Consider the following 27,874-nt stretch of genomic DNA (forward strand, 5'->3'; position numbering starts at 1 on the left):
GTCATTTTAAAGCCAGTTTTTTTGCACACAACACATCAAAAAGAAGAAACACACCCCAAAATATATCACCCCACTTCTCCCGTGTTAAAAAATGTACACTTTGTGGCCTTAGTCCTATGTACGCACATATAGTAGGGCCCAAGAGGTAGGGAGTGCCAAATTTATTTCAAAACACAAATTTTGCTTTCAGATATTTTAGGCCCATTGCACATTTGAACAAGATTTCAGTTACCAAAACAATTGAAACCCCCCATAAATGACCCCATTTTATAAACTAGACCCCTTAAGGTATTCATTGAGGGGTATAGTGAGTACTTTGACCCCATAAGTTTTTAGAAAATTTGCGTCAAACAAAAAATTTCATATTTTTTTACACAAAAGTGTCATTTTATAGGCAGTTTTTTTGCACATAACACATGAAAATGAAGAAAAACACTCCAAAGTAGATGACTCCATGTCTCCTGTGTTCAAAAACGTACACTTTGTGGCCTTAATTCTATGTACGGACGCACGGTAGGGCCCAAAAAGAAGGGAGCACCAACTGGATTTCAAGACACAATTTTTGCTTCCAAATGTTTCAGGCCCATTATGCATTCAAACAAGATTTGAGTTACCAAAACAATTTAAAACCCCAATAAATGACACCATTTTATAAACTAGACCCCTTGAGATATTCATTGAGGGGTATAATGAGTATTTTGACCCCATAGGTTTTAAAAGAATTTGTGTCAAACAAAAAATTGTCATATTTTTTACACAAAAGAGTCATTTTAAAGGCAGTTTTTTTGCACACATGCCATGAAAATAAAGAAAAACACCCCAAAATAGATGGCCCCATTTCTCCCGTATTCAAAAATGTACACTTTGTGGCCTTAATCCTATGTATGGATGCATGGTAGTGCCCAAAAAGATGGGAGCACCAACTGGATTTCAAGACACAAATTTTGCTTGCAGATATTTCAGGCCCATTGCACATTCAAACAAGATTTGAGTTACCAAAACAATTGAAAACCCCCATAAATGACCCCATTTGATAAACTAGACCCCTTAAGGTATTCATTGAGGGGTATAGTGAGTATTTTGACCCTATAGCCGTTTCACAGATTTTACTAACCTTGGCATGTGTAGGTTAAAAATTACTAAAATGTCCCTTTAACCCCAAAGTTTTCATTTTCACAAGGGGTTAAAAGAGAAAAAGTCCCCCCACAGTTTGTTACACAATTTCTTCTGAACACGGCAATACCCCATATGTGATCATAATCTGCTGTATGGGAACATGGTGGGGCTCAGAATGGGAAGAGCGCTATTTGGCTTTTGGAGGGCAGATGTGGCTGGAATAGTATTCAGGTGCCATGTCGCATTTGCTGAGCCCCTAAAGTATCAATACAATGGAAACCCCTCAAATGTGACCCCATTTTAAAAACTACACCCTTCAAAGAATGTATCAAGGGGTATTATCATTTTGAGCCTAAAAATGCTTCCCAAAAATTAATGTACAAAATGAAAATTGAAATTTTTAAAGAATATGCCATTTTGGTGCCCAATACGTTGCCCCCACTTTGTGTTGTCAGAGACCTGCACTCCTAAAACTATTAAGGGGAAATCCCGAGGGGCAAAAAATTATATATCTGGGTGTAAACTGCTGCTTGGGCACACAGCAGGGCTCAGAAGGGAAGGAGCACTGCGCTTTTTAGCTTTTGGGGTACAGATTTAGAGGGACCCTCTGGGCGCCATGATGTTTTTGCAGATCCCTGGAGTTGACAGTAAACTGGAATTCCCCAATAAGTGACCCCATTTTGTAGGGGCAATTGTAGGGTCTCTGTAAATGTGACATGGTGTCCAAACACCAACAATCTAAATCTGCACTCCAAATGCACATAGCGGTCCTTCACATCTGCGCCCTGCTGTGTACCCAAATGGCAGTGTATGCCGACATGTATGACACTGGTGTACCCCAGATAACGGACTTAATGCCATATGTGGGTAGAAATGGCTGTTTGGTACAGCCCGGCACAGAATCGAAGGAGCGCTATTTTGGTTTTTGGCGCAGTTTGGTTTTTGGACGTCATGCCACTTTTGCGAAGACCCTGAATTGCCAATAAAGTGGAATCTGCAGACATGTCACCCTATTTTGGACACTAGCCCACTGATGGGATATATCAAGTGGTGTAGCGAGCGTTTTTAACCCTTGAGGGTTGCATTTATTTAGTTTCCAGAAATGAAATCGCAACTGAAAATGAGAAGTTAAAAATGAAATTTTTCCAGAGATTTGCCATTTTAGTGCCCGATATGTTGTGCCCAACTTATGTCAGCAGAGGTACACACTCCAAAAACTGGTAAGTGGGTATCCCGGGCACAACAGCTTTCAGAGCGTTCATCTCTGATACAAGGCGGGCACAACATATTATGCACTGAAATGACGTATTCCTGGAAAAATTGGTATTTTCACTTCTCACAATCAGCTGCGTATTCATTTATGGATAATAAGTTATAGCAACACTTGGGGGTTAAAAATGCTCTCTGTACCCCTGGATGAATCCTTCAGGGGTGTAATTTCCAAAATAAGGTCACATATCAGGGGATCCCACTTTACTGGCGTTTCAGCTCTACAAAAGTGTCATGGCATCCAAAAACCAAACCGTCTGTGCTCCAAAAACCCAATAACCCTTCTTCCCGTCTGTGTCCGGCTGTGCCCCTATATCAGTTTATACCCACATATGACATTACGTACATTATCCCGGGTACACCAGTGTCATACATGTGTCATACATGTGACATAAACTGCAGTTTGGGCGCACAGCAGGGCGCAGAAGGGAAGGAGCGCGATGTGGCTTTTGGAGCACAGATTTGGATGTTTGGTATCTGGACGCCATGTCATGTTTGTAGAGCCTGTAAGGTACCAGAAAAGTGGATTCCCCAAAGGAGTGACCCCATTTTGAAAACTGCACCCCTCATAGAATTTCTCAGGGGGTGTAGTGAGTATTAGTATCCCGGACGTGACTGCACAGCGGATGGTGAAGAGGGAGTATATAAGCTGTGCGGAGAACATTGCAGACACCAAATTCCCTACTATGTCCCAGTAGCTCCTATGATTGGGGGAGTCACTCTGGGGGTCACTTTGGGGGTCATTTCTGGTGTCTGTTCCCTCATAAGCTGTAAATCTGGGGTGTCCCCTGATATTCGCTCGCACAGCTTATATATTCCCTTCCTGATGCAGCCAGTCGTGTTCTAATGATTTGGCGATTTTGCGGGTTTTTGTCTTCACATTGTTAGATGCTATATTTTCTTTATTTTTCTGGTGATGCGGCCATATAAGGGCTTGTTGTTTGCGGGATGAGATGTATTTTGTAATGACACCATTTTTGGGTGCCTATATTCTATTGAATACATTTTATTAACTCTTTTTTTGCTGGATTAAAAAAAATAAAATCAATTCTGGCATTGCATTCTACCTTTTAAATTTTGCGCCATGCAGCGTACAGGATAAGTAACATGTGACCTTTATTCTGCGGGTCGGTACGGTTACGGCGATACCTCATTTATAGTATTTTTTTATGCAATACTAATTCTGCAGAACAAAAACACATTTGGGGACATAAATCAGTGATTTTTGCATCGCCATCTTCTGAGAGGCGTAACATTTTTATTTTTTGGTTGACAGTGTTGGTTGAGGGCTTATTTTTTGCGGGACAACCTGCGCTTTTTATTGGTACTGTTGTCGGGTGCATATGACTTTTTGATCACTTTTTATAGCATATTTTCTAAGGTGAGATGGCGAAAAATCACTACTTCCGGCGGGTTTTTTCCGTTTTTTTTCCCCCGACGTTTACCGTATACATTAAATGTTGTACAGATTGTTACGGACGCGGCGATACCAAATATGTATTGTTTTTATTAATTTTTAGGTTTTTTTTACATAACTCATTTTCTATAGAAAAAAGGGGATTTTTGGGGCTTTATAACTTTATTTATTTTTTTCAAAAGCTTTATTTATTTATTTTTCACTTTTTTTCACTTTTTATTTCACTTTTTTATGTTTCCCTTTTAGGACACTTGATTCAGCAATGATTTCATTGCTGAATCAGTATTACAGGCTGGAGACACAGGAGACACAGGCTGCATGTGTCTCCAGTCCGTATCAGGAAGCCAAGCGATGTAGTCGCATCGCTTGGCTTCCTGAGTACTGGGGGCAGGATCAACCAGGTAATGGAGGCTCAGGCAGTCTGGGGTCACTGGCCAGACCCCAGACTGCATGTTTTGTATATCGGCACCCTCCGATCTCGCCGCGGGGGGTGCCGATCTGACCGGCAACACAGCGGAACCGCTTCAGTTCCGTGATCATGTTTGATCACGGAACTGAAGGGGTTAAAAAAAACCCCCATCGGAGCCCCCTCCGATGGGGGGTTATGGAGCAAGGTCTTAGCTGTAAGATACAGCTAAGACTTGCTCCAACTACATCGGCACTGACAGGGAATCCTTCCCTGACTGCCCGACGTAGTTTTCCTATAGGGCAGTCAGGAAGGACCTGTCAGTGCCGACGTAGATTCCCTATGGGCCGGTCGTTAAGGGGTTAAATACACTGAGACACTGCCCTCCTATAAAATGAACTCTAACAGATGTGAATTCTTAATATTTGCCTACAAAGCAGTGGAATGTGTGGAATTTGGAGAAAATACATCATTAGAATACTGTAATAGTACAAACATATCCCAAACATTCCCCCCCAGTTGCCTGCTCACAGTGTAAGGTTCCCTTTCCAGGTTGCCCCCACACTACAATGTCCCCTTTTCTGGTTGCTCCCACAGTATGATGTCCCTTTTCTAAGTTTCCCCCACCCAGTATGATGTCTCCTTTCTAATTCCCCCTCCTCCTCACACACACAGTATATTGTCCCCTTTCCAGGTTGCCCCATTATCATATCATATCCTCTTTCCTGGTTGATCCCCCAGAGTATCATGTCCACTTTTTAGGTTACCCGACAATATAATGTCCTGAGTGGCACAACTAAAGTCTTGTGGGCCCTGGTACAAACATTTTTCCGGGGGCCCCCTACCCCCCTTCCTAGAGTGAATTCTTGATAGTGGTAGTTACAGGTGCTGCAGCGATATCTCAGCCTGCACTACCATAGGGCCCAGTGCAAGTGCACTAGTTGCTCTTTGGTTAAAGCATCCCTAGATGGAGAGTTTTCTATGTCTTCAGAAAAGTTACAGAAATTCTGTGAATAATTACTGATTAAAATAGCATTGTTTGGCTCAGCTTTGCATGTGTTAGGATGTTAGTATTTTCATGCACACTGACTTGTTTTTTCTGTCTGTTTTGTGAGAAAACATTAGCTGTTCATGGGACATTGTGGCTTAACTTATGTTTCTCTTTTAACATTTTTTTTTCTTAACATTTTACATGAGATTAAGATTTATAATGTTTTGGAAATATCTGTACCAATGTTCAGATACTCTGAACTTCAAGCTAATGTATAAAAGTTCCTTAGGCAATTATTCAGCCATCATATTGTGATTTATAGGAACAAACTGAAGATCTGAGATAAACATGTCTATATCAAAATGTGTCAGACAAGCTGTCTGAATGGTAAAAAAAAACTGTGTCAACTTCTGGTGTAAACACTTCCTAGGTGGTAGAATTCAATGCACTGATAACTTAAAAATCATAACGTAAATTTGAAAGCAAAGTGTTCATTTTCACTTGGAAAGCTATCTAACAGCAGTCTCAACAGGACACCTACACAGCAACACAACATTTGTTATCTTGTCAGTAAAAACAACTGCCATCTTTTTCTTACATCATCATTGTCTTTTATTCTTTACACTTATTCTTCACTTCAATTTTCATAGAATAGTCTTTAAAAATATGATCCGCTCCAAAGAAACAACATGCTAAGCGCTGTTTATGGATCTTACTATGTCTTTTTCTTATTCTCTCTTATGATATTTATTAATATTATGACTTCAGTATCTTGACAGCTTATGTAGTATAGATGACTGACATATGAGCTTCGAAGTATATTTCATAGACTATGAACAGCAATTATACCTTACAAATTTCTGTGTATGGAGACACACAAAAGGCTGTATTATGGAACTTCCACTGTGAGGCACCATATTTTTCCACAGAACATACATTCTGCCAAAGAACGCTGGTTCTTCTCTTACCTTTCCGAAGTCTTCTCCGCGCTGCGTCCCCGCGTCTTCTTCCGGGTGGAATGAGTGAATTCCACCCGGAAGAAAATGCGGGGACCCTGCGCTGGGAGAAGACTTCAAGCAGAATCCAGCCCGACCGTCACTCGTGGACTTGGTAAGTATGATTTTATCGAATTTTGCGTACCCCTGAAACGAGCATTTCCCCCCATAGACTATAATAGGGTTCGATATTCGATTCGAGTAGTCGAATATTGAGGGGCTACTCGAAACGAATATCGAACCTTGAACATTTTACTGTTCGCTCATCTCTATTCATAACTCATTTTGCTAAGCTAGTGGAAGAAGAAGGCTGACGTCTTGCAGCAAATATTTAACTGTAATGAAACTATTCTGGAAAAAAATGCCCCGTAGGACTTACATCACAGCCGAGGAAAAACACATGCCAGGACATAAGCCCATAAAGGACCGTCTAACCCTTGCATGGTATGCAAATGCGTCTGGTGACTGCAAAGTGAAGCTGCTGCTCGTTTACCATTTAGAGAATCCTCGAGCGTTCAAGACCCACAAGATCTTGAAGGAAAAACTGCATGTTATGTGGCGCTCCAATGCAAGGGCATGGGTAATGAGGCAGTTTTTTGTCGACTGGGTAAATCTCGCTTTTGGTCCTACAGTCAAGCAGTATCTGTTGAGTAATAATCTCCCCCTACGTGCCTTACTGCTCCTCGACAATGCTCCAGGCCACCCGCCCGCTCTTCAAGATGATATCCTTGAAGAGTTTCAATTTATCAAGGTAGTATTTCTCCCACCCAACACGACTTCAATCTTGCAACCAATGGATCAGCAGGTTATATCCAATTTCAAGAAACTGTACACAAAGCATTTATTCCGCCAATGTTTTCATGTGACAGAAAATACCAATTTGACATTGCGCGAGTTTTGGAAGGATCATTTTAACATTGTTTCATGCCTTAACATGATTGACCTTGCTTGTTAAGAAGTGTCAAGACGGAAACTGAACTCGGCGTGGAAGAAGCTATGGCCTGCTTGAAAAATCGGACATCTTTGTGAACGGACACTTAAGGACACCCATGGACAGTAAAAGAACGCAGCCGATGTCCATTTAAATAAATGCACTCACGTCTCCCCGCCCTGTACCCACCTACACTCTCCTAAGCCACAACAAGCCCCGCCTTTTAAAAAACACACGGGGGGCGTGCACGGCACTCTGAAGGCCTGTGAATTAGAGAGAAGTGGAGCGAGAAGAATGGGGAGCGGCAGCGCTTCTGTGCAGGTAAGTGAAGGGGACTAAGTAGCCGGGGGATTTTTTAATCACTACACAGCATGGAGTCCAAAAATTGAAGCGTGTAATGATGAGGATCGTTTTTAAAATCCGATCTTCGATCATTAAAAAATCCCATTTATTTGCATTGGGATCGGAATTTGGATCAAGATCGGGCTCAGATGGAAAATGATCGGAAATCAGATTTTAAAAACGATCCTGAAATCTCAAGATCCGCTCAACCCTATCTCCTATCTATCTATCTATCTATCTATCTATCTATCTATCTATCTATCTATATATCTATCTATCATTCTATCTATCTATCTAGACAGGCAGACGGTAAAGTTGTAGATGGCAGGTACCTTCTGCTGAGGTGGCTGGTATCCATGTGGTGACTGGCTGGAGTATGGCTCCAGGATTTAGGAGTGGTTGTAGAACCACTAGTTCTACAACCACTAGTAGTGGAAGTGGGTGTGGTTGTCTCTTGTAGGAGAAAACCTGTTGTACACACTGCCCTGTGTGTCTGGAGGAAAAAGCCCTAAAAAAATCACCTTGTGTGTTGGTGAGCAAACTTTGAAGACTTACCTGCTTTGTATCCTGAAGTAAGGACTGTTTTGTTATTTGATTTTGTACCTTGCTAAAGAAAGCTACTTTGTGTTATCCTTATGCTGAAGAAAGCTATTTTGATTTACATACTTAGGACTGTGTGAGCTGTTTCCAATAAAGCTACTGCTTTGAGCTTACATCCTTGCCTCCGTCTGATTGACCTAGCAACCAGCCCACTCTAAAGGTCCCGTATTTACACTGTCTATCTATCTATTTATCTATCTGGCTATCTATCTACCTATCTTGGTAACTTTCTAACCAATATTGAGTTACCGTGCTTAAAATAAAAAAACAAACATTATATTATAGCTAGGGAAATCTTGAGATTACAGGATCAATTTTAAAATCCGATTTCTGATCATTTTCCATTTGAACCCGATCCCAATTCCGATCCTACTGTAAGTCAATGGGATTTTTTTTATTTTTATTTTAAAAACGATCCCGTTCACTACACAACGTGGAGTCCAAAAATTGAAGGCTTCAATTTTTGGACTCCATGCTGTGTAGTGATTAAAAAATCTGCCGACAACTTAGTCCCCCCCACTTACCTGCACAGATCCGCTGCTGCCTCCTCTGCCGGTGTGTACGCCGCTCCGCAGAGCTCCGGGCGCCCCCACCTCCCTAGGCTGGTGTGACTGATGCTGGGAGAAGGCAGGGCTTGTTGTGGCTATGGAGAGTGTGGGCGGGTACAGGATGGGGACACGTGAGTGCATCACTCATATCTCCCCTCCCTGTACCTGCCCACACTCTCCTAAGCCACAACAAGCTCCACCTACTCCCAGCAGTAACACTAGCCTAGGGTGGCGGGGCGCACACACCGCTCTGCGAAGAGAGAGAGGAGAGAGCAATGGCCCAGAGCGCCGGGGAGCGGCAGTGGTTCTGTGCAGGTAAGTGGGTTGAGTGATCGGGATCGTAATTCCATTCCCAATCTTTTTTAGGTGGGATTGGAACCCAATCATGATCGTGAAATTTACTCGATTGCCGATCAGGATCCGATCTTTTCCGATCCCGGTCTCTCAACCCTAATTATAACAAAGTGATATCTGTATGTAACTTTGCCTGAAAGACAGTAATATTGAACACTGTTTTTCTCCCTTTTGTACATGATTCTAATAAATCATATGTTTAACTATTTTGTAGGTATGAATTACTACTTGGCTGTTATCCCATTTCTTGCAGCTGCCGATGCTGGATTTTTTTGAAGGATTTCGTTTCGGCATTGTCATATCTTACCCGGAAGAATTTTGATCTGATTTTTGCTGCAGTATTGAAGAGTGTCGCTCAACTTCCACTAAAGCCATGGATTAATGGAAAAGGTTTTTTGAGGTAAGGGAAGGTTCACATCTTCGTCCGGTCTTCGCTTTATCCAATCCAGTGGGTTGCCGTCTTCTGCCCCGAGAAACTGGACAGGGGATGGAATCCTAGTGGTCAGTTTTCAAACCTTTCCTACATCATAAGTATTTTAAGTATTTCCTAAATGAATGTTTTGTTACATTTTAATACAGGTAATAAGGACATTATCATCTAATGTATCCAAAGAAGAAGATAATATCCTATCCTATATGTGGAGAGCCCATGTTAAGTCTGTTAATGTTGCACTTCCACGCTGCTCAAGCAGGTACAGTTTCTGAAAAGCAAAACTGCAACATAGACAATAAATACCAGCCATGCAATTAAAAAAAAAAAAAGTTTTCATAGGTATTTTGTTGGTCTTGCTCATCATTTTAGAAGTGAAGAAAAGAAAAAAAAGTTTGTGGAGATTTCTCAAAACTAATGCAAAACTGTATATATATATATATATATATATATATATATATATATATATATATATATATTGTTTTGTTTTGTTTTTAGTCACAGTAATTAGTCTGGTTCTGCTAAATGTCCACTATCATGTTACCTTGAGCATTATAACATATATTTTCTTAATCATTTTAGAAACCATCAAAGGGACTCTGTAAAGTTCCAAATGGCCCTCAAATCATTAATAGTGCGATGTAGATGCCATGAATGAAAGAGTTGTCTGGGATAAATTGATATTGCTAATTTAAGATAACCTCCCCAGTCACCCATTTCCCCCCCACCACCATATACTTTCAAAATTACTTAGTGTACCAAAAATCTTTATTTACCTAGATTGCCAGGGCAGTCATGTAACTGCCCCAGGCACATTTTATGATTTTCCAGTGACATTCCATTTCCAGAAGGGGAAACAGAACATCAACTATACTAAGCCACCCCCTTCACCCCATCATACTTACCTGCCTTCCGGTCCAGATCTTCTGAGCATAGGACGTCACTTCTTCACGCCACCTCTATATCCTCTTCTTGACATCTGCTACTTTCTCACACCTGCGCAATAGAGCCCAGAAGGTCCGGACTGGAACACTGGTAAGTTTGATAGGGTCAGAGGGTTAAGTTAGTTAGAAAAGATGAGTAGTGAGCGGGCTAGTTAGGGGAACAGGGAGGGGGGTGTGAATGAGAAAGGGAGGGGGAGAGAATGAGAGAAGTAGGTGGTGTAACTCTGAGTGAAGCCCAAGGCATGATGGTAGTTGCAGAAAAACACTGAACAGGATGATGCCTATGTAATCAAATACAGAAGATGCCAGGAGCTCACAGAGAAACCCAAAACTATAAATATGTAAAACTATATATTTTTTTGCCCAGAAAACCCCTTTAATAGGAGATACATAACTTTTTGGCCTAAAAGAATGAAGCAATGCAGAAATAATAATCTTTTATGGATATACAAAACAGCCAGAAGGTGCACTGGGGATGGGCCTGGTTGGCAGCTATGACTACAAAGACGCATAGGTTTAAAATAATGGCTAAAGGGGCTAATGCCAGAGGAGTGCAGGAGCATTTGTGATAGTAAGCAAATCATGTAAACCGGGCCTGCCCCTGGGCTAGTTTACATATCCATAAAAAGGTGATTAACTCTGCATTGTTTCATCTGCTTTGTGGACATATGGTAGTTTATAGTTCTATTGATGGCCCTACATCACACTATGTTTGGTTTGTAAGGCATTTCGGACCTGAGAATTCCTTTATAATGTTCATATATCAATAATTGCAGTTAAAGTCCATACATTCTGACTTATTATTCCTATGTCTGTACAGGCTGCAATACTTCTCGGGACCTGAAAGAAGCTTTGCACAGGACTGGGCAACAACTGTTGATTTCATTGCAGCTACTCATTTCCCAACAGATTTTCAGAGCACAAATTATTTTCAGAAATTTTTGCCACCATAGGGTTCTGGCTATATTACACGCTATTCGCCAAACCAACACAATTACAGGTATGTACTTTGTACACAATTTATAGACTAGCTATGACTAGGTGGTGTCTAGCAGAGATAAAATTAGGAAGATAAAACACTTTTCAGCAAATTCAGTAAAATCAGAGAGGTCTCGTACTTGAGCTATAGTTCAATTTTTCTTCTGCATATGTAAAAAAAAAAGTTTGAACGGCAAAAAACACTAGTACATGCTGTTCCATGACCCATTGTTGTTGTTCTTCTTCCCCTGGCTGAAGAACAGAAAAGACAAGGCTTCCCATAAATGTAACCCCTTCCTGCCGGAGGAATTTTTTCATTTTCGTTTTTTATCCCCCCTTTCCAAACTCCATAACCATTTTTACTTTTCCTCTCTCAGAGCCATATGAGGTCTTTATGTTTGTTTTTGGCCCTTGGGGTGAGTTGAGCCTTGCACCAGCAGTGTTTTAGGCCCTTTGGGTGAATTGAGCCTTTAACCAGCAGAGTTTTAGTTTTTGGCCCTTGGGGTGAGCCTTAATGGGGTTATTTTAATTAGTTTTTAATGGTGATGGTGGTGGTGTTGGAGAGGATGAGGACGAGGAACTTGTGAGCTGGCACAGAAACATGGAACTGTGTCTCGTCATTAGCACTGAGGACGGGACATGCTGGTTACGGGTCCACAGCCACTACATCACCAGGAGAGGCCGACTGTTGTGTTACTACACGGCTGGAGGTAGTGGCTGACTGGCTGGTGCAAATGTCGCTGGAAGTAATATCCGCTATCCACCGTAACATCAGTTCCTGGTGCAAAGGCCTCATCAGCAGGGAACCCTGCACCCTGTTTGACGTTGTGGATGAGGGCACTGCTGGCTGCCCCTCTCCAGTAGCCATTGAATCCGTAGCCAAGCTTGACTGCGGCCTGGATCCATAGCTGGATTTCCACGTCCCCATCCTCGTCCCCGTCCCTTTGTGATATGCTGACACATTTTCAGATGTGTACAGGTGATGACAGTAATAAGCTTTCTTCTCACCCCTATGGGACAGTTAGAATGTATACCACTTGTAATGAATTTGAGCCCTAAAAAGTTCTTTTGTGAAATTTTGGCAGGTTGAGTGTATATGCGGTTGAGTATATACACTCTTCCTGCAGTGTAGCTCTGAAAAGAGCTGTTTGTTTTCATCTTTCCTGCCTAGCAGAAGCTAATCGCTATCTGACCCTCACTACGATGTCTCTCCCTTTCTCACCAAACCGCATCTGACACGAATATGGCTGCCACTATTCTTATAAATCCGAGGTCACCTGATTTAGCCAGCCAATGACTTTTTCCTATTTTTTTTCGATGCCTACGTTTTCCTGCTTCCTGTCTCACCTCCCCGGCACAGTTATTGGTGCAAAAAAAGCGCCAGGGAAGGTGGGAGGGGATATGAATTTTTACTGCGTTTACTGCATGGTATTCGATCGAAATATTTGTTTATTTATTTATTGCATTTATTAGACCCCCTATGTGTCTTGAACCCAGGGGGTTCTAATGCTAATTAGAGATGAGTGAACAGTAAAATGTTCGAGATTCGATATTCGTTTCGAGTAGCCCTTCAATACTCGACTACTCGAATCGAATATCAATCCCTATTATAGTCTATGGGGGGAAAATGTTCGTTTCAGGGGTAGGCAACGTTTGATCAAATTATACTTACCAAGTCCACGAGTGAGGGTCAGGCTGGATCCTCCGAGAAGTCTTCTCCGTGCAGCGTCCCCGCGGCATCTTCCGGCTCTGAATTCACTCTACCAGGCATCGGGCCTGGGCAGAGCCGACTGCGCATGTCCGCACTACGAGCGGGAATTCAGAGCCGGAAGACGCCGCGGGGAAGCTGCACGGAGAAGACTTCTAAAGGTAGGAGAAGAACCAGCATTGATTGGCCGACTGTATAGCATTCGGTCAATCAATGCTGGTTCTGCATTGAATTTTTCCATTCGAATAGCGAGTGGTACTCGACTGAGTACGAGTATTTCGAATACCGTAGTATTCGATCGAATACCTACTCGATCGAATACTACTCGCTCATCTCTAATGCTAATGCATTGCAAAAAAAACGGCATTTCTATTGCTGGCTGCATAGAGCAACCTGCAATAGAAAGATACTAAAGACAAGCCTGGGAGCCTTCATAGTAACCAGGGCTTGCTCCAAGTGCCACCGCCAGTAAAATGGAGTCTCGGTCAGCTTTGACAGCAGTGCGAGAGGGGTTAATGCAGTGAGCGCGGGCATTAGCTCCTGGTCTCTGCTATATAAAACAGCAGAGACCCGGCTGCAATGGTGGCCGCCATATTTAAACAACTGACATCTGCCGTACTATTATGGAGGTTTATAACTAACTTTTTTTTTTTAAGCAAATGCATTTGTGTATCAAGATTTATTATCTTGGTTTTGATTGATTTTTTTGACCAGCTTGCACTAACCTAAGGCAGCCTGTTTCCTTAGCCTTTCCAATTTTATTGTGTATATAATTCTAATTCTTATTATCTAGTAAAGAAACAACTTGCACACAGAAGCATGTATAGGAGCATTTAATACAATGGTAACCATTTCTGCTTGCATGTATCTGATTATGTTTTCATATCCTGTGGTGAATAAATGAGCTATGTGGTGGGTTCAGCAAAGCAAGGGCCGCATATCCTGTATATTTGATAGATGTTGTATTTAGACATTAGAAATCAAGCATATACTGCAACTGGTGTGGTGTGGAAAATGCTGCAAAGTAAGAATGCTTTCAAAAACAGTTTAGTTTATTTGCCAATTAATACAATTAGGTGACAAAATTAAAGAAAAATCTAGATGAAATTAATATTTGTCACGTCTACCCTTTACCTTCAAAATAGCATGAATCCCAAATATGCTTGTACATCGTTTTTGAAAGAACTCATTGGGGAAGAGGTTGCTCCAACCAACTTGTACAATCCTCCGGTCTCAGTTAGGGCTCATATCACCACTTCCCGGACTCCTCCACCAAAGAGTGGCCACTACATAATGATTAGATTTAGATTTCTCTTTTGTTGATTGACTTAAAGGGGTTGTCTGGTATAAAATCTAATTGCTACATTAATCTAAAACACCCTCCCCATTTTCTAAATAACATAATTTATCAAAAATGTATATTTATCCATATCTCATGACTGCTCCAGGGACATACTTAACTCTCTTCCTTCCAGGTTTCCTCCTGCAGGACGGCTTCTCCCTCTTTTCTGACTGCCGGCGTGCGCTATAGTTCCAGCGCTGCTCTGCAGCTGATAAGCCACCTCTACTGCATAGGCTTACAGATCCCATACCTGCGCAGTAGAGGATCGTTAGAGCAGCGTTGGGATAATTGCAAGTGCCTGCAGAATCAGAAAAGAAGGCTGGTCCGTCCCACAGGAGTAAGCCTGGAAGGAAGAGACGTAAGTACAATGTGGTCAGGGTTTGGGAAGGGCTAGTAGTGGGCGGGATAGTTAGAAAGCCATGGAGGGGGTGTATGGGGGTGAGGGAGAGAGGAAAGAGGGAGTATGGTGAGAGGGAGCTAGTGTGGAAGTTACATAGTAGGAAGCTGAACCTTATAAACAAATGCAGAACATATCAGGATCTTCCAGAGACGGCTAGAAATCACTCAAAACACTGCTAAAGGTATATGGGTACATTTATTAACCCATTAATATCACTAACAGACCTTTTTTTATTAAAAAATATTTTTTCCTGGAAAACCCTTTTAATTTTGTTAATTGACAAATATTTAACACTTTGGTTTTGAAGGCAGTCTTACTTTGCAGCATTTTTATGGCTAAAAAATTCACAGACTGCAGAAAAACTGCAATTGGGAAGCACTAATACAGTACTTTAATAAAACTTCACTGTTATTATTAAAAAAAAAATGTCAATGGATGAATTGTGAGTGCGCAATTGCATCTCCACGGACCACTAACATAGCAGCAATTTCACACTAATTTAGAGGAGAAAAAATAGAGAACAACCTGTCTCTGGCTTGCCCTAACCAAAAACACTAAACTCACTCCATCAACCAGAACAAAAAAAGTTACTGGCCTAACACCACATCAACAAGGGTAATAGGGAGAAACTGTGAGAGGGAGAGACTGTGAGCACCCTCTGCTATTCTCTATGTGTGTGAGAGCAGGGAGATGAGTAATCATCATCAGCAGTCTCCCTGTTCTTATACACATAGAGAATAGCAGAGGGTGTACACAGACACTTCCGGGGTGCACAGAGGAGGCTAATTAGCATATGAATGAAAAAAACGGAATTATTAAAAAACTACTGAGGCAATTTACATATAAAAGGTAGGTGTGGAATAGCCTTTCTAAAGGCTATGCAAGTATGTGCTTAGCTAAAAATAACTTTTCCCAATGATAGAGCCCCTTTAAGGCCTCATGCACTTAAAATTCTATGTCCTCATACACACAACCATGTATTTTCACAGTCCTGAGCAGGGAGCAAAACCCAGGAGAGGAACTATTCCTTTCAGTTTGATGGCCCATGCTCTCTGACCTCAGAACAGGTGGCACACAAATGTCATCTATAGTCCGACCATCTCAATTAATCTCGGTCCGTTGACGCACACACAGTTGTGTGGAGTCCATTAATATCAATGCCAGTTTTCTGTCAATGTTGTCTGATATTCAATAAATAAATTGAATATATAAATTGAAACAAACTAAGTTGTCTATAATGCCCTTTTGATCTTGAGATTAATGATGATGATCCAAGATTGCAGACGTGACTTATTAGATCATTTTGACCTTCCTTTCCCTTTAAATATTGTACTGTACACTTCAGACAAAATAAGAATAATAAGCAATGCAGTTATAACCTTTATCGCTTGGAACCAGGGATACAATGATGATGGTCAGGGAAAGCCTGCTATACATATTGTTAATGGAATGTGGCCCGGCCAGTCATCAGGCCCTTTTCAAATAGATGTTTAGCCAGGGGAGGTGACAAAACATAAGAAATACTTATACTCACCTCTCCTGGGCTTCTGACAGTCCTCGGCACCCTCTCCGGGACTCTTACGGCCTATGGCATAACTACATTAGCGCACCCCAGGTGACCGTTGAGGCCCAATCACAGGCCTCAGCAGTGAAATCTGGGGTGCATCTCCTTAGTCGCAGGCAGAAGAGGACAGAAGATGATGCCGAAGAGATACAGATGGAACAAAGATGCCCAGGAAAGGTGAGGCAAAGTGAGTATAAGTGTTTGTTATTTTTAATCACTTTCCCTGGACCTCCGTTTATTATACTGGGGTCTTCTCAGACCACACCGAAGCACCAAACCTCACGAATATAGATCAAATTTCACATTTCCTCTGTATTGCCCAACAACAACAGACTTTTAACTTAAAACATACCATTGTAAGTCTGATTAAATTTAGCTGTCATATGTACTCTTAAGGAAGATGTACTATTTACATTTTATATGGCAATAATGCTTGCCAAACTTTATGTACTTTGATGGATAATTGAATGTAGAGTTTGCTGACTTAATATTACAAGATGAATAATTGAATGCCTTCACTTCAAATGTAATTTTCAGAATTGATTTAGTCAAATATGCTTGTGTAAACTGGAAACTTTATGCCAGAATTATTCTCGGAACATTTCCATGCAGGTCTCATTTCCTTCAGTATGCATCAAGGTGCACATGAAAGAATGTGTTCAGAACGTGCTCGGTATATTAACTCATTCTTTGAAAGAAGTAAACTGGTGTGAAATAATGGGGCATCCAGATGTGAAATGTGGTGATAATACAACAAAATCATATAACAAATGAAGAACTTCCCATGGCTTACTTTATGCAAAAGATTAATACAATTAGTTCTGTAATTCACAGCAGCATTGTAATGAATGTTGTTACTACATAGGTTCTATTAACTGAATGTTATTAAGTATGTCCTGTAGAAAAGGACAAGGCTTTTCTCAATGACAACCGACAAGCCATCAAAGGATATGATTAGAGATGAGCGAACAGTGTTCTATCGAACACATGTTCGATCGGATATCAGGGTGTTCGCCATGTTCGAATCGAATCGAACACCACGTGGTAAAGTGCGCCAAAATTCGATTCCCCTCCCACCTTCCCTGGCGCCTTTTTTGCACCAATAACAGCGCAGGGGAGGTGGGACAGGAACTACGACACCGGGGGCATTGAAAAAAATTGGAAAAAGTCATTGGCTGCCGAAATCAGGTGACCTCCATTTTAGACGAATAGTGGATTTCAAATCCGGGTCATATGAGAATGTGAACTTTGTGACTATGAGACAGGGATAGCTGTACAGGCAGGGATAGCTAGGGATAACCTTTATTTAGGGGGGAATGTTATTAAAAATAACTTTTTGGGGCTCTATCGGGTGTGTAATTGTGATTTTTGTGAGATAAACTTTTTCCCATAGGGATGCATTGGCCAGCGCTGATTGGCCGAATTCCGTACTCTGGCCAATCAGTGCTGGCCAATGCATTCTATTAGCTTGATGAAGCAGAGTGTGCACAAGGGTTCAAGCGCACCCTCGGCTCTGATGTAGCAGAGCCGAGGCTGCACAAGGGTTCAAGCGCACCCTCGGCTCTGATGTAGGAGAGCCGAGGGTGCACTTGAACCCTTGTGCACCCTCAGCTCTGCTACATCAGAGCCGAGGGTGCGCTTGAACCCTTGTGCACACTCTGCTTCATCAAGCTAATAGAATGCATTGGCCAGCGCTGATTGGCCAATGTATTCTATTAGCCTGATGAAGTAGAGCTGAATGTGTGTGCTAAGCACACACATTCAGCTCTACTTCATCGGGCTAATAGAATGCATTGGCCAGCGCTGATTGGCCAGAGTACGGAACTCGACCAATCAGCGCTGGCTCTGCTGGAGGAGGCGGAGTCTAAGATCGCTCCACACCAGTCTCCATTCAGGTCCGACCTTAGACTCCGCCTCCTCCGGCAGAGCCAGCGCTGATTGGCCGAAGGCTGGCCAATGCATTCCTATGCGAATGCAGACTTAGCAGTGCTGAGTCAGTTTTGCTCAACTACACATCTGATGCACACTCGGCACTGCTACATCAGATGTAGCAATCTGATGTAGCAGAGCCGAGGGTGCACTAGAACCCCTGTGCAAACTCAGTTCACGCTAATAGAATGCATTGGCCAGCACTGATTGGCCAATGCATTCTATTAGCCCGATGAAGTAGAGCTGAATGTGTGTGCTAAGCACACACATTCAGCACTGCTTCATCACGCCAATACAATGCATTAGCCAGTGCTGATTGGCCAGAGTATGGAATTCGGCCAATCAGCGCTGGCTCTGCTGGAGGAGGCGGAGTCTAAGATCGCTCCACACCAGTCTCCATTCAGGTCCGACCTTAGACTCCGCCTCCTCCGGCAGAGCCAGCGCTGATTGGCCGAAGGCTGGCCAATGCATTCCTATGCGAATGCAGACTTAGCAGTGCTGAGTCAGTTTTGCTCAACTACACATCTGATGCACACTCGGCACTGCTACATCAGATGTAGCAATCTGATGTAGCAGAGCCGAGGGTGCACTAGAACCCCTGTGCAAACTCAGTTCACGCTAATAGAATGCATTGGCCAGCGCTGATTGGCCAATGCATTCTATTAGCCCGATGAAGTAGAGCTGAATGTGTGTGCTAAGCACACTCATTCAGCACTGCTTCATCACGCCAATACAATGCATTAGCCAGTGCTGATTGGCCAGAGTACGGAATTCGGCCAATCAGCGCTGGCCAATGCATTCTATTAGCCCGATGAAGTAGAGCTGAATGTGTGTGCTAAGCACACTCATTCAGCACTGCTTCATCACGCCAATACAATGCATTAGCCAGTGCTGATTGGCCAGAGTACGGAATTCGGCCAATCAGCGCTGGCCAATGCATTCTATTAGCCCGATGAAGTAGAGCTGAATGTGTGTGCTAAGCACACACATTCAGCACTGCTTCATCACGCCAATACAATGCATTAGCCAGTGCTGATTGGCCAGAGTACGGAATTCGGCCAATCAGCGCTGGCTCTGCTGGAGGAGGCAGAGTCTAAGGTCGGACCTGAATGGAGACTGGTGTGGAGCGATCTTAGACTCCGCCTCCTCCAGCAGAGCCAGCGCTGATTGGCCGAATTCCGTACTCTGGCCAATCAGCACTGGCTAATGCATTGTATTGGCGTGATGAAGCAGTGCTGAATGTGTGTGCTTAGCACACACATTCAGCTCTACTTCATCGGGCTAATAGAATGCATTGGCCAGCGCTGATTGGCCGAATTCCGTACTCTGGCCAATCAGCACTGGCTAATGCATTGTATTGGCGTGATGAAGCAGTGCTGAATGTGTGTGCTTAGCACACACATTCAGCTCTACTTCATCGGGCTAATAGAATGCATTGGCCAGCGCTGATTGGCCGAATTCCGTACTCTGGCCAATCAGCACTGGCTAATGCATTGTATTGGCGTGATGAAGCAGTGCTGAATGAGTGTGCTTAGCACACACATTCAGCTCTACTTCATCGGGCTAATAGAATGCATTGGCCAATCAGCGCTGGCCAATGCATTCTATTAGCGTGAACTGAGTTTGCACAGGGGTTCTAGTGCACCCTCGGCTCTGCTACATCAGATTGCTACATCTGATGTAGCAGTGCCGAGTGTGCATCAGATGTGTAGTTGAGCAAAACTGACTCAGCACTGCTAAGTCTGCATTCGCATAGGAATGCATTGGCCAGCCTTCGGCCAATCAGCGCTGGCTCTGCCGGAGGAGGCGGAGTCTAAGGTCGGACCTGAATGGAGACTGGTGTGGAGCTATCTTAGACTCCGCCTCCTCCAGCAGAGCCAGCGCTGATTGGTCGAGTTCCGTACTCTGGCCAATCAGCACTGGCCAATGCATTTCTATGGGGAAAAGTTAGCTTGCGAAAATCGCAAACTGACAGGGATTTCCATGAAATAAAGTGACTTTTATGCCCCCAGACATGCTTCCCCTGCTGTCCCAGTGTCATTCCAGGGTGTTGGTATCATTTCCTGGGGTGTCATAGTGGACTTGGTGACCCTCCAGACACGAATTTGGGTTTCCCCCTTAACGAGTTTATGTTCCCCATAGACTATAATGGGGTTCGAAACCCATTCGAACACTCGAACAGTGAGCGGCTGTTCGAATCGAATTTCGAACCTCGAACATTTTAGTGTTCGCTCATCTCTAGATATGATATTTTTGTAGCACCTTGGTTGTAGCTGAGCTCAGAACAATATTTGCATCCAGTTTATTAGCAGTAAACGCTGATATTGTATAGTCTCCATGTCCTCTTGTCATGCAAACAAGTTACAACAAAACACGGTACACGATTCAAATACATTTAAACAAAATATATTAAAGGGGTTGTCCAAGGGGAATGGAGAATTGGCAAAGGGCCCAGATTTGGTAAAAAAAAAAAAAAAAAAAAAAGTTTTGATGCTTAGTGGTTGCCCTGTGGGTTTTTTCTTCCTGGAGCACTGACAAAATAAGAAAATGCTTAGACAATCACTGGCTACCTAAGACAGTGACTGACCTACTTAAGCCATATATATTTAACACTTATACTTTATATGCAGCGCTGCACCTCTAATGAGGCGAGGTGAGGCGACAGCCTTTTTTCCCCCTAAACTAATACAGGAGGCGCCACTCTCCTGCGCTGGTTTAGATCTCTGCATCTCGGTGCAGGCGGCGTCATCACGCCGCCTGCACTGAGACGCAGACGTTTTACTGCCGGGACAAGAGGAGGTGGTGGCAGCGGGATCAGCAGCAAGGTCGGTAAGTACAATAGCTTTTTTTGTTTTATAATAGGCTGCTACCTGCAGGAGTGTAATGTTACCGCTAGCACCCCCAACCCCTTCCCTGCTGCCTAAGACAGACGAAAGTCCCCATTAAGGAAAGGACCCCACGGGCCGGATACTTTGCGTTTTACAGTAACAGCAAAGTGGATGGGATTCATGCGAATCCCATGCCCACTTTGCATTAAAATCCGCAGCGCGAACACACTGCGATTTCCAAAAGTGGTGCAGTTTTAATTGTGTTAATTATATCTACGGAAACGGCTTTCCCATGTATTTTTACCCTTTTCTGCTACCCTTTAACCCCTTCCCGCCGACGGCATTTACTGATTTTCATTTTTGACTCCCCCCACCTCCTTCCAAACCTCATAAGGGCTCGTTCACATCTGCGCCCCGGGTCTCCAAAACTGGGCAGGAGACGGAAACCTGCAGTCATTTTTCAAACCCATTCAGACACAGGCGGCTATGGCGGCTGCCCGGTTAACAGGCGGCCGACATAGTTAAACACCCGGCATCCGCCGTACTATTACAGCGGATGTCGGGATGGGGTTAAAATACTTATTTTTGTATCCTTACTACAACTTTTTTAACTATGCGATGATCATTCAAATTGTTTAAAAAATTATTTATAAGTCGCATACAGAAGTCCCCTATACAGTCCTATGAAAAAGTTTGGGCACCCCTATTAATCTTAATCATTTTTAGTTCTAAATATTTTGGTGTTTGCAGCAGCCATTTCAGTTTGATATATCTAATAACTGATGGACACAGTAATATTTCAGGGTTGAAATGAGGTTTATTGTACTAACAGAAAATGTGCAATATGCATTAAACCAAAATTTGACCGGTGTAAAAGTATGGGCACCCTTATCATTTTATTGATTTGAATACTCCTAACTACTTTTTACTGACTTACTGAAGCACAAAATTGTTTTTGTAACCTCACTGAGCTTTGAACTTCATAGCCAGATCTATCCAATCATGAGAAAAGGTATTTAAGGTGGCCAATTGCAAGTTGTTCTCCTATTTGAATCTCCTCTGAAGAGTGGCATCATGGGCTACTTAAAACAACTCTCAAATGATCTGAAAACAAAGATTGTTCAACATAGTTGTTCAGGGGAAGGATACAAAAAGTTGTCTCAGATATTGAACCTGTCAGTTTCCACTGTGAGGAACATAGTAAGGAAATGGAAGACCACAGGGACAGTTCTTGTTAAGCCCAGAAGTGGCAGGCCAAGAAAAATATCAGAAAGGCAGAGAAGAAGAATGGTGAGAACAGTCAAGGACAATCCACAGACCACCTCCAAAGAGCTGCAGCATCATCTTGCTGCAGATGGTGTCACTGTGCATCAGTCAGCAATACAGCGCACTTTGCACAAGGATAAGCTGTATGGGAGAGTGATGAGAAAGAAGCCGTTTCTGCACGTACGCCACAAACAGAGTCGCCTGAGGTATGCAAAAGCACATTTGGAGAAGCCAACTTCATTTTGCAAACAAAGATTGAGTTGTTTGGTTATAAAAAAGGCGTTATGCATGGCGTCCAAAAAGAAACAGCATTCCAAGAAAAACACTTGCTACCCACTGTAAAATTTGGTGGAGGTTCCATCATGCTTTGGGGCTGTGTGGCCAATGCCGGCACCGGGAATCTTGTTAAAGTTGAGGGTCACATGGATTCCACTCAGTATCAGCAGATTCTTGAGAATAATGTTCAAGAATCAGTGACGAAGTTGAAGTTACGCCGGAGATGGATATGTCAGCAAGACAATAATCCAAAACACCGCTCCAAATCCTCAGGCATTCATGCAGAGGAATAATTACAATGTTCTGGAATGGCCATCCCAGTCCCCAGACCTGAATATCATTGAACATCTGTCGGATGATTTGAAGCGGGCTGTCCATGCTCGGGGCCACCATCAAACTTAACTGAACTTGAATTGTTTTGTAAAGAAGAATGGTCCAAAATCCCTTCATCCAGGATCCAGGAACTGATTAAAAGCTACAGGAAGCGACTAGAGGCTGTTATCTTTGCAAAAGGAGGATCTACTAAATATTAATGTCACTTTTCTGTTGAGGTGCCCATACTTTTGCACCGGTCAAATTTTGGTTTATTGCATAGTGCACATTTTCTGTTAGTACAATAAACCTCATTTCAATCCTGAAATATTACTGTGTCCATCAGTTATTAGATATATCAAACTGAAATGGCTGCTGCAAACACCAAAATATTTAGAACTAAAAATGATTAAGATTAATAGGGGTGCCCAAACTTTTTCATAGGACTGTAAATGAGATGATCTGTAAAGTGTTCTAATAATACCAGATTAGTAAATGCAAGTGTACCAATGAAATGACACTACAGGATCATTGAAATTCTGGTTTAAAGGCAATCTGAAGCATGTCACATGATTTATGTTATCTTTAAAGCAGCAGAGAGCATGACGCTACACTGTGTTCCAAATTATTATGCAAATGACATTTTTCAGATTTTTCGGCCTAATATTCAAATCTTCAACCTTTAGAGTATTAATACAATTTTACTTAACAAAACACCCAATGATAATGTTTTTATTCATAAATTAAAAAAATCAAAATTCACTTTTCCAAATTATTATGCACAACAAACTTTCTAAATATTTCATAGGTTGTAAAGAGTTGAAAATGGTCATTTGTTGAATTTTCAGCATTAACAGGTAACATTTATTGAACTGAAATGCTATTTCAATCAAAGACATCTTAACAGCCAAAGTTACATGTTAAAATGGGGACCCCCTTTTAAATCACCTTCAAAATTCATGCATCAATTAAACTTTGCCTTCAGATATTTTGCTTGAGGATACTCCAAAGGTTCTCAATAGGGTTGAGGTCAGGGGAGGATGGTGGCCACACCATGAGTTTCTCTCCTTTTATGCTTATAGCAGCATGCATGCAGATTATTTGCTATGGAAGACACAGTTCTTCTTTTTTATCAGGAAGAAAATGATCAGTCAGAATCTCTATATACTGTGCAGAGGTCATTTCCACACCTTAAAGGGGCTCTATCAGCAAAATCATGCTGATAGAGCCCCACATATGCGTGCATAGCCTTTAAAAAGGCTATTCAGGCACTGTAAAAGTTAAATTAAACTACCCCCCCGTTTTAAAATAATAACTTAAAAAAGAATGTTCTCTACTTACCGAACGTGCACCCTGGGCGGGCATTCAGGGTGCGCCGTCTTCTTCTTCTCCGCCTCTTCTTCCTCTGACGTCTTCGGGTCCCGTCCTCCTCCGGCGCTTGCTCGCGGACACTGATAAAAAAAAATAGCCCGGGTGCATGCGCAGTAGCACGCGGCTTCTACTACGGCTACTGCGCATGCACCCGGGCTATTTTTTTTTTTATCAGTGTCCGCGAGCAAGCGCCGGAGGAGGACGGGACCGGAGGATGTCAGATGAAGAAGAGGTTTGGAAGAAGATGACGGCGCACCCTGAATGCCCGCCCAGGGTGCACGTTCCGTAAGTAGAGAACATTCTTTTTTAAGTTATTATTTTAAAACGGGGGGGGGGGGGTAGTTTAATTTAACATTTACGGTGCCTGAATAACCTTTTTAAAGGCTATGCACGCATATGTGGGGCTCTATCAGCATGATTTTGCTGATAGAGCCCCTTTAAAGGTCATAGCCTTATTGGGCCATCCACCAACCATCCACTACTCCATTCAGGGTTGCACGGCACTTATTAGTAAACAAGACTGTTTCAGAAGTAGTTTTCATGTATGCAGGGTCCACTCTTGTGAGCACTGTTTGGGGGTGGCCGAATAGTAGGTTTATGTACAACTGCAAGCCTCTGGAGGATCCTATACCTTGAGGTTTGTGGAATTCCAAAGGCAGCAGCAGCTTCAAATATCTGTTTGCTGCTTTGTAATGGTATTTTAGCAGCTTCTCTCTTTATATGATGAATTTGTCTGGCAGAAACCTTCTTCAGTGTGCCTTTATCTGCACAAACCCATCTGTGGTCTGAATTTGCCTCAAGTCTCTTCACAGTATCATGATCACGCTTAAATTTTCATGAACTATCTAATGTTTTCATACATTGTCCAAGGCATTGAACTATTTGATGCTCTTCGGGCAGCAGAGAGATATTTTTTTCTTGCCCTTATTGCTTAAAACCTGTGGCCTGCTGCTTAATAATATGGAACCTCCTTCTTAAGCATGTTTCCTTTAATAGGGCTCACCTGGCAAACTAATTATTACAGGTGTTTAACATTGTTTTCAGTGATTCAAAGAGCTCTGAGACAAAATACCATCCATTGTTATTGAAAAACAAAACAATGGAATATTTATGACACTTAAATCCAATTTGCATAATAAATTGGAATGCAGTGTATATATGCTGATTGCATCGTATCCCTTTATGCTTAAATTTTCAGAATAGGGACAAGGAATATGATACCATAATTTCAAGAAGGCTGTCTCTTTAACTGTATTAACATAGTAGAAAATATGTATGAAAAATTTTGTGGGATGAAATACTGTATGTAAATGTCACTCATTTGTTTCTCCTTTTATTCCAAAGGTGGCTTACTATTGAGTCAATGGAAAAAAGCCATGTGTTCTGAAAAAGGAAGAATTGCAGGACAAAATCTTCTTCGAAATATGGCCACTGACCCACTATTGGTTCCACAAGCAATGAATACGATCACTAAAGAAATGTTTAAAAATTCAGCATGTAAGGGGCAAAATTAAGGGAAGTATATTTGTTATATAGCCTAAGTGACACTCCTAAGACAAAGTTGTCACAACTCATTTTCTAATTTTTTACTCTTGCTTAGCTTATTCCACCCTCGTTAAAGCATATCTAGCTGAGAATACAAATGAGAACTCTATTAATTAGTCTTCTGAGTCATTAGAAGATTGATATAAGGCAAAGTGATAGCTGGACTAAGCTGGACTCTTCACTTCGCAGAAAGCTAAATATAAAACTGCTATAGGACAAGTGCTTTGCCTTAATGGCTGGAAATGACTTTCTCTCTGAATAAATTGATTTGTTGCAATGTTATTAATCCCACCTTGATGACAATGCCGCAGCCAATACCCGAGGATTGTAGTGGTTCAAAAACAATAATTGTTTTCTGTTTCTTCCATTGCCTCTGAATAAAGTAGTAGACTTTAGAGCATTGACTAACAGCACAAGTACATTGCTCTAAGAATAATTAAAGTCTTTATAGTGCTGCTTATTTTTTCACCATAACAGGTCAATTTCATGCTTGGTGAGAGCACTCACTGCGATCAATTTTACAAGTCTATAATTATATTTTAGAAATGGAAAAAAAACATTTTCACAAACAAGGGAAAAATACAATAAAAGAAAGGACTGGGAGTTTTTAGACTAAGTTTGATTAAATATTTTGATGACCTTTAATATCTGCGGATCCAGCTTTCAATTACATTGTCACTCAATGGATACACTTCTAATATTGTGTCATTATTTAACAATTTTCAAAGGAAATAAAGTAATGAGGTCTACAGAAGTCTGGTTTTTTTTGCCTTTTAATTACTTGGATCATAGATCAGAGTAATTATATTTTAACAGTTATAATGTATTATAATCTTAAAGTAATTACTGCAGCTGCCAGCTGTTGAATAATTAGGTTAATTCGCCAAAGAAATGCTTTGCCACAAGCAATGTTTGTATCATTAGCAACATATATACTGCCAGATAAGAAGGTCAGAACAGCATTCAATACAGATGAGCAAATCTGCAGAGGAATGCAGTGGCTACATAGCAAAGCGTTGTATATATGATATGGTCATAGCTGGATTGTAACTTATTTAAGAGGCAAACTAAATAAAGTTCTTGAACAGGCTGAGACAGGTGATGCAAGTTTGGTAATTCAACCATAATAACATCCAGAGCCATATGAGGGCTTATTGTTTGCAGGACAAACTGTACTTCATAATGTAAAGAAAAAGTGCATTTGTGCGACTGTCGTATGGGCTTTGTTTTTACAGCATTCACTGTGCAACCAAGATGACATGTCACCTGTATTCTATGTTTCAGTACAAATTTACTCCATAGAACTACAGATCCACAAAAAAATGGACGCCAGCATGTGTACTCGGCTCTTCCTGCGGCCCTATGGCAGAGCCGACTGCGCAGGCATACAAGTGTGACCCTAGTGCCAGAAGAAGACGCATGAAGAGGATGTTCCAGAAGAAGATGGAGGTGGTGCTGGAGAGTTCTCTCGCAGCATTGGGGACGCCCCAGTGCAATTTGAACGCTGGGGCCCTCCCCCAGTGCTGCAAGAGAACTCCTTTACATACCGTCGAAAAAAGGATTTTTAACCAAATGGCGGGGCGAAGAAGACATCTAAAGGTAGGAGAATAGCCTTTCTTAAGGCTATCCCAACGGGTAAATGAGAAAAAAAAAAGTTTTTAATTTTAGAAAGCCAGCAAAAAACCTCTATATCCTTTGGCATGAAATCAAGTAGACTTCCATAATGAGTGCTGTATTAAAGCTCCATACAGTTAAAAAGTTGAAAAAAGCCAAAATACGCATAATGTGCATAAGCTCTAATTGTATTAAATATCTGTTGATTTATTCTGCTTGAGTCTATAAAACATCTCAGAATTTTAATAGCTTTTTCAGCAGCTGTTTTTCCTAATCAATTATTAGTTTATTACTTATTTGTACAACTAAGTCATATTCTACTCCAGCTAACTGTAAATATTTCCATTCTCAACATATTCACAAAAGCAAATACAGCACTACTAACTTCCACATGAAGG

At 41.9% G+C, this 27,874-nt stretch overlaps 1 pseudogene; it reads left to right on the forward strand.

Annotated features, from left to right (window-relative positions):
* Window positions 1-25,979, forward strand: part of LOC142196889 (protein leg1a-like) — a 40,007-nt pseudogene extending 14,028 nt beyond the window's left edge.
* The last annotated feature ends 1,895 nt before the right edge of the window (window positions 25,980-27,874 follow it).

Source organism: Leptodactylus fuscus, chromosome 3, assembly GCF_031893055.1.
Source record: "Leptodactylus fuscus isolate aLepFus1 chromosome 3, aLepFus1.hap2, whole genome shotgun sequence".
Lineage (NCBI taxonomy): Eukaryota > Metazoa > Chordata > Amphibia > Anura > Leptodactylidae > Leptodactylus > Leptodactylus fuscus.